This window comes from Crinia signifera, chromosome 1 (genome assembly GCF_055691185.1).
Source record: "Crinia signifera chromosome 1, ASM5569118v1, whole genome shotgun sequence".
NCBI classification, from domain to species: domain Eukaryota; kingdom Metazoa; phylum Chordata; class Amphibia; order Anura; family Myobatrachidae; genus Crinia; species Crinia signifera.
Genome location: NC_139217.1, coordinates 462,894,405 through 462,906,039, shown reverse-complemented (window position 1 = coordinate 462,906,039; position 11,635 = coordinate 462,894,405).

Below are 11,635 nucleotides of genomic sequence, written 5' to 3'. Positions count from 1 at the left end.
GTACAGAAAGCTCCTGTGTGTCACTGACATAGATAATAACAGCGCCACTGCCACTGCCTGAGATACACACACATATAGTAATACACACTGTGCACCAGCAGCACAGCCCTCCCTGCCCTACCTGGGCCACAGTGGGCGGCTGCAAGCTGCACGGGCAACAGGACACCATGGCATGCAATTAACTACCTGCCCAGTGTGCAACACACAGCTGTCCTACTGTGTGTAGTGCCCGGTGTGTGTGTTGCTGGGGTCACACAATATAGTTTCACAGAGGCACTGCAGTAGATAGATAGATAGATAGATAGATAGATAGATAGATAGATAGATAGATAGATGGAGGCACCACCTGGTGAGGCATGCAGGTGTCACCAGTCTCGGCCCTGGCTGTCTGTCTACATGTCCCCAGTAGCAGGCGGACAGGTGAGGCGTGCAGGCAGCAGCAGGACAGGTGTCCCCAGTCTGGGCCCTGGCTGGCTGTCTCTATGTCCCCAGTAGCAGGCGGACAGGTGAGGCGTGCAGGCAGCAGCAGGACAGGTGTCCCCAGTCTGGGCCCTGGCTGGCTGTCTCTATGTCCCCAGTAGCAGGCGGACAGGTGAGGCGTGCAGGCGGCAGCAGGACAGGTGTCCCCAGTCTCGGCCCTGGCTGGCTATCTCTATGTCCCCAGGAGCAGGTGGACAGGTGAGGCGTGCAGGCAGCAGCAGGACAGGTGTCACCAGTCTGGGCCCTGGCTGGCTGTCTCTATGTCCCCAGTAGCAGGCGGACAGGTGAGTCGTGCAGGTGGCAGCAGGACAGGTGTCCCCAGTCTCTGCCCTGGCTGGCTGTCTCTATGTCCCCAGTCTGGGCCCTGGCTGGCGGTCTCTATTTCCCCAGTAGCAGGCGGACAGGTGAGGCATGCAGGCGGCAGCAGGACAGGTGTCCCCAGTCTCGGCCCTGGCTGGCTATCTCTATGTCCCCAGTAGCAGGCGGACAGGTGAGGCGTGCAGGTGGCAGCAGGACAGGTGTCCCCAGTCTCGGCCCTGGCTGTCTGTCTCTATGTCCCCAGTAGCAGGCGGACAGGTGAGGCGTGCAGGCGGCAGCAGGACAGGTGTCCCCAGTCTCGGCCCTGGCTGGCTGTCTCTATGTCCCCAGTAGCAGGCGGACAGGTGAGGCGTGCAGGCAGCAGCAGGACAGGTGTCCCCAGTCTCGGCCCTGGCTGTCTCTATGTCCCCAGTAGCAGGCGGACAGGTGAGGCGTGCAGGCGGCAGCAGGGCAGGTGTCCGCAGTCTCAGGCCCTGGGTGGCTGTCTCTATGTCCCCAGTAGCAGGCGGACAGGTGAGGTGTGCAGGCAGCAGCAGGACAGGTGTCCCCAGTCTCGGCCCTGGCTGGCTATCTCTATGTCCCCAGTAGCAGGCGGACAGGTGAGGCTTGCAGGCGGCAGCAGGACAGGTGTCCCCAGTCTCGGCCCTGGCTGTCTCTATGTCCCCAGTAGCAAGCAGACAGGTGAGGCGTGCAGGCGGCAGCAGGACAGGTGTCCCCAGTCTCGGCCCTGGCTGTCTGTCTATATGTCCCCAGTAGCAGGCGGACAGGTGAGGCGTGCAGGCGGCAGCAGGACAGGTGTCCGCAGTCTCGGCCCTGGCTGTCTCTATGTCCCTAGTAGCAGGCGGACAGGTAAAGCATGCAGGCGGCAGCAGGACAGGTGTCCCCAGTCTTGGCCCTGGCTGTCTGTATTTGCACACTGGGTGCATACAGTAAGCTGTATGGGGCTGCAGGGACACAATGCAGACTGACTGCTAATTTGCATTGGTATTCAGGGCCTGTCAGACATTTGGAGCCAGGGAGCTGGGCTGCACTAATTGTTCCAGCAGCAGCTCTGGGGGTGTGAGACACAACAAGGGCTCAGGAGATAAATAAGGCCTCAGAAAATCCCTTCCACAAGCCATTATACCCCAGACACTTATAATCACCCTGCCCTTTCCTGCATACATGCACTGCAACCCTGTCAGTGTGTACAGATACCCAGCGCTGTACTCACAGCATGTGTCACTGAACACAGGCATGATAAGACTGTTCCTTATTGGGGCAGCCTGTGTGCAAATGATTGTCTTATTGCCTCTGACACTGAGCTCATGGATTCAGTTCCCAGTTCCCACAAGCTCTTAGCTGGGATTGGAGTTTGTATGTTCTCCCCATATTTTGTGGGCTTCCTCCACCACCTCCAGTTTCCAACCACCATCTAAATACATACTAACTGGATTCTGACAAAACTTAACCCTATATATAAACATTACTCCCAACAATGGTGACAGTCGATTTGGGATAGCTATACTAATATATCGTACAAGCTAAAACGCGTCAAACTGACAGCTTCTGCAATGTACTTTTACTTTGGGCTGTGACAGTTTTTACTTTAATTTTGAGCTGTGACAGTTTTTAAGCCACAAACTTTTCACCCAGTCCCTATCTGCTCCTACTTTCAATCTGTCTTCACAGCTCCCTCTCTCCATAACCAGCAAGTTTCAGTGTCCCTGCAAAAATTGCTTTCACTTGCGGTTTACTGTTATGTCGTCTTTTAGCACACGAAGGAGTAATTTGGTCCGTCGAGTGGCAGTCACTGGCGGTACTTTACCTCATAGAGGTGAGGAGTAGATTGCTATATATATATATATATATATATATATATATATATATATATATATATATATATATATATATATCTGTTACATTGCTTTGTAGTAGATCAAAGTTGTAATCTACATAATGTAATACACAAGATTACTCATTTATTAACAAAAACTTGTTTTAATAATGGATTCAGATTACAGTTCTCAATCTATCATCACTTTCTCTGTTCCAGTAACTCCCCTCTCAAATAAACTATTGTAGTAATAACAGTAATTATATTACTTAAATTAACAGTTTTATAATATATAGTGCTGATTTTCTAAAGTAGGGAATCCTGCACCCTGGTTGTAGGATCGAGTTGGTCATTACAGAGGTGTGAAAATGTTTTCCCGGAGATGTTTTCCGGATAACGTAGGTCTGTCAGATTTATAATGGTATTCACCTTTTTTTTTTTTATTATTATTATTATTATGTTTAGTTTTTTTGTTATTATTTTTTTAGCAACAACCAGAGTCCTTTGTTGCTTCAGTTACAATGTTGTGCAGTCAGTTGTGTCAAAGTGTGCACTAGATGTCACCTATGTGCAAATCTCGGTACTTACGACCCTATCAGACCAATGGCTGTGAAAAGCTTGTTCTCATTTTCACACTTTTATGAATAGGGTGGGGGATGGGTATCATTTAGCACCTACGTGTAAATCAGACTGTATGTGTAGAATATAAGGCCCCCTACTGTAGGTTGTAAAGCTTCCACAGTAATTACATGACCACATGAAAGGGTGCTGGAGATTTTAAGGAGAAGGGTGAGCTAATTATCCCAAATAAATAACAACAGACTACTGGGTGCAGGGAAAGTGGCGTCTTACCAGCGACATATCTGTGCCATGCTGAATTATTAGGGGGCTATTGGGATATCTAAGTCCATACACTACAGGAAAGTCCATTTTTAGAGTTATTTGGGGCAATATTTCTATGCAGTGATGTACAAACCCTTCACATAACAGTAGTCAGTTAAATGTTTTACTGTAGGAGACGCACAAAAACGATGTAATGTATAGAGATTTCTCAAATCTAGGAAAGAGATAAAGTCATATGTACCAAGCTTCAAAATGTGATAAAGTGGAGATTGATCAACAACCAGCCAATCAGCTCCTACCTGTCATTTTTCAAACTCAGCCTGTGACATGGCAGGTAGGAGCTGATTGGCTGGCTGTTGATCACTCTCCATTTTATCACTTTTTGAAACGTGATACATCTGGCCCAATGTACCAACTAAAAAATTTTCAAACTTAGCCTATAACACGTCAGTAAGAAACGTATCGGTTGGTAGGTGCTTTAAATTCCCCGCATAATCGCTCTACAAGTTTTGATAAATCTCCCCCTCTGTGCTCAGCCAGCCCTGTCGGAGTCCGAGACATAATAAGCTCCACCAGTAGAGGGCACTGCATGAGTCTTAAGGTGCATACTAATGGCGCCCAATTCAGACCTGCGATTCTTCAGAGCCCAGCAATTAGGTAAACGCCACCCCGCCACAGAATGCTGCGCTCGGCACACTATTATATTTTCCCACCATGCCCTAGAGGATGGTAGGGCATGAAATATACCACCTGTCTTCACAAGTTGGCTAAAAAAAAAAAAAAACGTGAAAAATTCATGTCTACCTTTTGACTGTCGACCTTAGCCACGTCAACCAATTTCATGTGTCGACCCAAGCCCTTTTGACCTAATATATGTCGACCTTCATAGTGTCAACCTAGCAACCATATCCAGCCGTGAAACAGCCTGGGTGCCGCTTACCAACTCCCCCCCCCCCCCCCCTGTTTGTCAATCACTTTGGAAACAGCCAGCGGTCACTATCCATTGTTCCTTGTTCAGGCCCTTGTTCAGATCTGATCGCAGTACAAATTTGTTTGGAAAATGGGCAAAACCATGTGCACTGCAGGTGGGGCAGATGTTACATGTGCAGAAAGAGTAAAGCCCTGTTCACACACATCAATTTGCTTTTGATTCGATGTTAGATTTGATTTTCTATTAGATCTGGCATTAGATCTTTCCATTCGATTTGGCATTAGATCTGTACTTTTACATTATATATCGAATTTGATATCCATTCATGGTACATTGCACACATTCAATTTACTAGAACAAATTCGATATTTCCTTGGCTGCACAGTAGATTTTTTGGTACTTGTTTCCTAGAACGGCCACAATCGTGAGTGATCGTGGCTCTTAATTAAGGGACACGATCCTCACGATGTGGCCGATTTTTTACAATTTTTTCCATTTGATTGACAGAAATCGGGTCAATCGGTCGGTCGCGACCAATTAAAATCGGCCGCGATGCGACCGACCGATTGACCCGATTTTTCCATAGATTTCAATGTTAAAAAATCTTTTAACATTGAAATCGGTCGGTCTTGTGCCATTATAATGGCACAAGATGAGATGGACTTGATTAAGTCCATCTCACATAGGGAAAAATGATAAAAAAGGTGAAATGGGCCAATATGACCCATTTCACATTTTTTATGTGCCCGCCATGACCCCACGATAGACGTGAACCCGAAGCGTGGCGAGCGCAGCGAGCCCGCGAGGGGCGGCGGTGCGCGTCCTCCGACCTTTTCATTCCCCTACTATCCACTAGGGCGTGGAGTGAGAATATAATAGTGTGGCGAGCGCAGCGAGCCACCGAGCCCGAAGCGTGGCGAGCGCAGCGAGCCCCGCGAGGGGACGCGTATACCTGTGAAGTTAGACGCGTCCCCTCGCGGGGCTCGCTGCGCTCGCCACGCTTCGGGCTCGGTGGCTCGCTGCGCTCGCCACACTATTATATTCTCACTCCACGCCCTAGTGGATAGTAGGGGAATGAAAAGGTCGGAGGACGCGCACCGCCGCCCCTCGTGGGCTCGCTGCGCTCGCCACGCTTCGGGTTCACGTCTATCGTGGGGTCTAGCACACTTATTAACATTTGGGGGGGGCAATTTAAACAAATCTGGTGAAAAAAAAAAAAATCGGGTGAAAAATCGGTCGATCGGATCGGTCGCATCGTATGCGACCAAATCGCATGCGATGCGATCGATCCGATTTTTTATCTTACGACCACAACGATCTAAATCGTTGTGGCCGTTCTAGGAAACAAGTACCGATTTTTTTGTTCGATTTTGTGAAAACGGGAGCGCGCATCGAATCGAATGCAGATCGAAAGTGACACAAAAACCATTCGATTTCGTTTACGATTCGATTTGATTTTGCTTCTATAAGCAAAATCGAATCGAAAATCGGGAAAAATTGATGCATGTGTACAGGGCTTTAGATTTGTTTGAGTTATTTTGTTACTGTGCAGGGTAAATACTGGCTGCATTTTTTTTTACACTGCAATTTAGATTTCAGTTTTAACACACCCCACCCAAATGTAAATCTCTCTGCACATGTTACATCTGCCCCACCTGCAGTGCACATGGTTTTGCCCATTTTGAGAACAAATTTGTACTGCGATCATATCTGAATAAGGGCCTTTGTTCACATGGCTGTTTCGAACATGCGTACTGCAGAACGTGCTCATGTGCGGCCATTCCTTAATCGCTCGGCTGCGAATTTGCAAAAGCATCTGAATCAGGCCCAATATCCCATATCTTGTCCTTAAAAAATGAGAAGTGACAGCGAAGGTTTATGTAGCACCGCGTCCCCAATTGTCTGTACCTGCGGAAAGGAAATCCTTTAATGGGAAAAGCAAGATGATGGATTTCAGTGCTCGCTCACCCGTCAGTGGCGTTGGCTGCCCGCATCACAGCGGCAGCGTACAATCTGTGCTGCTGATTACATCGCTGTTACAGTAAATCACACCGCCGTCCTGACAATACAGGAAACTCACAGGTTAATTAACAGGAAGTCGCCGTGTAACGAAACAGACAGCTCCCACAATTACAGTCGCTCAGGATCAACCAGAGCACGTGTCTATCAAGTTCAACTTTTCAGAAGTCGGTGGACCCTGCTCTTTATTACACCCTGCCCTCAATTATGTGTCACAGGCTTTTGCTTACAAGTGATTTAAAGGTTGCACAGAGGACTATAGGAAATCATCAGCCGATTGTATCTTCCAGATGACTGAAACCGCGGTGCCTTGTCATCCCCAACGCCCTAATGCTGCAGTATCTGCTCCTTGGTTAGGGCCTGGACTTTCTCATAGCAAATATCGGCCGGGGGGGATGCGCTCAGTCTCTGCAGATCGCATGAGCTGCGATCTCACTGTGCATGCACCAAGGAGCAGCTGCGATCCTGCGCGCAATGAGGATTTCATAGAAACGAGAGATTGACAGGAGATGACAGTTTGGGGGTGTTAAGGAGGAGTTCATGTGGGCTTATCATTGCTGTTTTCGGGTGTCAGCTCCGATTGTTTATGTAGAGAAACATGGCGCCAGTGTTGCTACTGCAATAGGGAAATAAGAGTTAGAACTGTGTTCTGAAAACCCATTGTACAGAGGGGATAGCTGGCAAGTACACCTAAATTGTAAGTAGTAAGCGCTCAAGTTATGGTTTTCGTGGGTCCTATGTGTATGTCTACCCAGAGGTAGAGCTGGAATGTAAAGGGAGCTGCAGTCTATCGGGTGGGTCCTAGTCACCCTGTTAAGTACAGTAATTGAAAAAAGAGATGGATAGATTGCGCTCACCTATGATGCAGTAGGTATGTGTGAGTGCATAGAGATTTAAAGATAGGAGTGAATGAGTAAGTAAATACAGATGAAAAAGACGGTCAAGTAAAATTCAAAGGGAATTTATTGAAGGTTTTTTTATGTTAAAGAAATGTACGGAGTCCTGATAAATACAGGAATAGGCCAGCGGGGTATCACTCCACAAGGCCTTATCTGAAGTATAAGTCTGACCTATGTAGGTCCCTTTAGTCCATAGGTCCCTTAGTAGGAACCTATGTACCTTAGTGGGTGACCGCAGCGGTCTGTCAGGGCAAGGGGATGAGGGAATGCACTTGGCAAATGTTCAGTGTTCAAAGCCCCCTGGAGCTCAATATAAATAGATAGCAAAAAGTCTCGTGTAGAAAATGCTATGACAATAGTCCAATGGGGTGTACTGCCGGCGTGGAGGGCAGTGAGCGGCGTCCCTCTGTGCGCTCTTACCGGATCGTCGCTGGAGGGTTCTGCCGCCTTGCTGAGGTTGGTGGTCTGTTGGGCTCGGGTGAGTGCACAGCCGTGCAGAAACACCCGGCTCCACGGTCACTGTCTCCCGGAAGTCACGGGAGACAGTGACCGTGGAGCCGGGTGTTTCTGCACGGCTGTGCACTCACCCGAGCCCAACAGACCACCAACCTCAGCAAGGCGGCAGAACCCTCCAGCGACGATCCGGTAAGAGCGCACAGAGGGACGCCGCTCACTGCCCTCCACGCCGGCAGTACACCCCATTGGACTATTGTCATAGCATTTTCTACACGAGACTTTTTGCTATCTATTTATATTGAGCTCCACAGGGCTTTGAACACTGAACATTTGCCAAGTGCATTCCCTCATCCCCTTGCCTTGACAGACCGCTGCGGTCACCCACTAAGGTACATAGGTTCCTACTAAGGGACCTATGGACTAAAGGGACCTACATAGGTCAGACTTATACTTCAGATAAGGCCTTGTGGAGTGATACCCCGCTGGCCTATTCCTGTATTTATCAGGACTCCGTACATTTCTTTAACATAAAAAAACCTTCAATAAATTCCCTTTGAATTTTACTTGACCGTCTTTTTCATCTGTATTTACTTACTCATTCACTCCTATCTTTAAATCTCTATGCACTCACACATACCTACTGCATCATAGGTGAGCGCAATCTATCCATCTCTTTTTTCAATGGCAAGTACACCTGCCCTACACTAGCTCCCCGTAACCTTAACCCTCCCTCCCCGCAGCGCAGCCTATCCCTAACACCCCTTTCTAAATGCCTAATCCTCTCTGCCTGCAGCCTAACCCGCCCTCCTTCCCTGCCTAACCCAAACCCGCCCAAGCAGGGCCAGCAACAGAAATCTTGGGGCCCGGTACACTGATATCTCTGGCGGGCCCCCCTAATCCGCCCCCTTGAGCAAATTTTATTTAGTATACTGCGTATTGAATGTGGTTTTTTTTAATTGTTACAATATTTCACTAATTCCAGAGGAGGGTTCGAGTAAGTACCCATACAGGAACCAGGGGGGTGCCTTTATAAACCATTGCTAGGCACTGCACTGCTGCAGCTATGCTAACAGCCCATGAGCGCCTCAGAACCTTGGGGCCCCTAACAAGCTTGAGGCCCGGTACAGGTGTCCCCTTTGACCCCCCCTGTCGCCTGCCCTGCGCCCAAGCACATAGCCAGTTTAAGGGGGAAGGGGGGGGGGGGGGGGCGCATGGAACACTGATCTCCAGGCCTCCCTCTGCCACCCCCCCCCCCCAAGCTGGAGAGCACTAACATAACTAGCTGTCCCTCTTGTGCAGCAGCAGGACCATGCGAGGAAATAGGGCAGGCAGGCAGAGACTCTAGAATATCAGGTGTTTTGAACTGTAGATGAAATGGGTCATGTTGAGAGCTTTACATAATGTAATATAACCCACCACCACCACTTCCACCCCCTTCTACCCGCGGCGCCCCTGTTTTAAGTGCCCCAGGCACCCCCAAGGCTTAATCTGGCCCTGCCCCAGCATAAATATATGCGTCATCCTCATTGATGTTGGAATTCCGGCACTGGTCTCCTGGCGGTAGTCACGATGCCAGCATCAGTATAGTGAAGGCCGGCTTCCCCACTGCGAAATGCATCCCAAACAGGGTTGTACTGAACAGCGGATTCTCATTGTAGCACTTCAGAGACCATAAATGCTATGATGGCTTTAATTTCCATATCACTGAATGGAGAACATTGACTGGGAGGTTTGGGGGGCATGTTGGACTTCGGATACTGTCCATCAATAAAGCCTCTAACTAAGGACAGGCCAACCTGTGGCTCTCCAGATGTTGTGAAACTACAAATCCCAGCATGCCTGGCCACAGTTTTAACACTCTCTTATAGCAAAACTGTGGCAAGGCATGATGGGATTTGTAGTTTCACAACATCTGGAGAGCCACAGGTTAGCCAGGCCTGCGAGTCTTATCGGAGTATTACTAAATACCTCCAGTTACGCTATTGGCTACATAGCCAGCGTCTAGTGATCCTTTTATTAATATGCCCCCCCCCCCCCTCTCTGCTCCTCCTGAGGTTCTCAAAACGGCACCCCATATTCAGGATCAGGACTGATGGTGACTTATGCAATGGGAATGTTGCATCACAATGCATTTTAATAATAAGAACCATTATTTGCCAAATTATCTGAGGTAAATATTTATCATTTTCCACTGAGGAATATCAGGCCTAGTGTGTGGAAGAGACACGTGTGGCAGCTTCTCATCTGTAAGCGCCTGTGAGACGAGGAGACCTCTGCTCTCACGGTTACCAAGGTGACCGGCGCTCAGGTGAGACCAAGCCGATGGTGCGGATATTGCAGTGATAATAGACACTGCCGGGTAATTAGGTCACCTTTCCTTTCCAGGAAAACTGTGATGCGCACTTCCAGCGTCACTATTACCTGGGGGGAAAACCAGACACGGCTGTATAGTACACGTATCTAAATGTCTATAAATAACAAACAATATATATATATATATATAAATATACACAATGAATTTATGATAAGGAATATAATCAATGAGATTAATATGACTACATCAATACCGTGGCATATTGCTTCAAATGCAATCAGTACTCTGGATGAAGCAAGTATTGGCAAGGTGTGAGGCTGGCAGTATTGCTGCAAGCAAAAGGGTCGGTCAGAGAGAGAGAGCGTCACACACATGTATATCACTAGCAGAGGGGGCATATGAACAGAGGTTCCTCTGGGGTGCAAGGTGAGCTGGGGTTCCTCTGCGGCATAATGTGAGCTGGGGTTCCTGTGCGGTGTAACGTGAGCTGGGGTGCCTGTGCAGTGTAACGTGAGCTGGGGTTCCTGTGCGGTGTAACGTGAGCTGGGGTTCCTGTGCGGCGTAACGTGAGCTGGGGTTCCTCTGTGGCGTAATGTGAGCTGGGGTTCCTCTGCGGAGTAATGTGAGCTGGGGTTCCTCTGCGGCGTAATGTGAGCTGGGGTTCCTCTGCGGCATAATGTGAGCTGGGGTTCCTGTGCGGTGTAACGTGAGCTGGGGTTCCTGTGCGGTGTAACGTGAGCTGGGGTTCCTGTGCGGTGTAACCTGAGCTGGGGTTCCTGTGCGGTGTAACCTGAGCTGGGGTTCCTCTGCGGCGTAATGTGAGCTGGGGTTCCTCTGTGGCGTAATGTGAGCTGGGGTTCCTCTGCGGAGTAATGTTAGCTGGGGTTCCTCTGCGGAGTAATGTGAGCTGGGGTTCCTCTGCGGCGCAATGTGAGCTGGGGTTCCTGTGCGGTGTAACGTGAGCTAGGGTTCCTGTGCGGTGTAACGTGAGCTGGGGTTCCTGTGCGGCGTAACGTGAGCTGGGGTTCCTCTGTGGCGTAATGTGAGCTGGGGTTCCTCTGCGGAGTAATGTGAGCTGGGGTTCCTCTGTGGCGTAATGTGAGCTGGGGTTCCTCTGTGGCGTAATGTGAGCTGGGGTTCCTCTGCGGCGTAACGTGAGCTGGGGTTCCTGTGCGGTGTAACGTGAGCTGGGGTTCCTGTGCGGTGTAACGTGAGCTGGGGTTCCTGTGCGGTGTAATGTGAGCTGGGGTTCCTCTGCGGAGTAATGTGAGCTGGGGTTTCTCTGCAGCATATTGTGAGCTGGGGTTCCTCTGTGGCGTAATGTGAGCTGGGGTTCCTCTGCGGAGTAATGTGAGCTGGGGTTTCTCTGCAGCATATTGTGAGCTAGGGTTCCTGTGTGGCATAATGTGAGCTGGGGTTCCTGTGTGGCATAATGTGAGCTGGGGTTCCTGTGTGGCATAATCTGAGGTGGGGTTCCTGTGTGGCAGAATGTGAGATGGGGTTCCTGTGTGGCATAATGGGGCAGATGTATTAAGCCTTAACAAGAGATAAATGTCCAA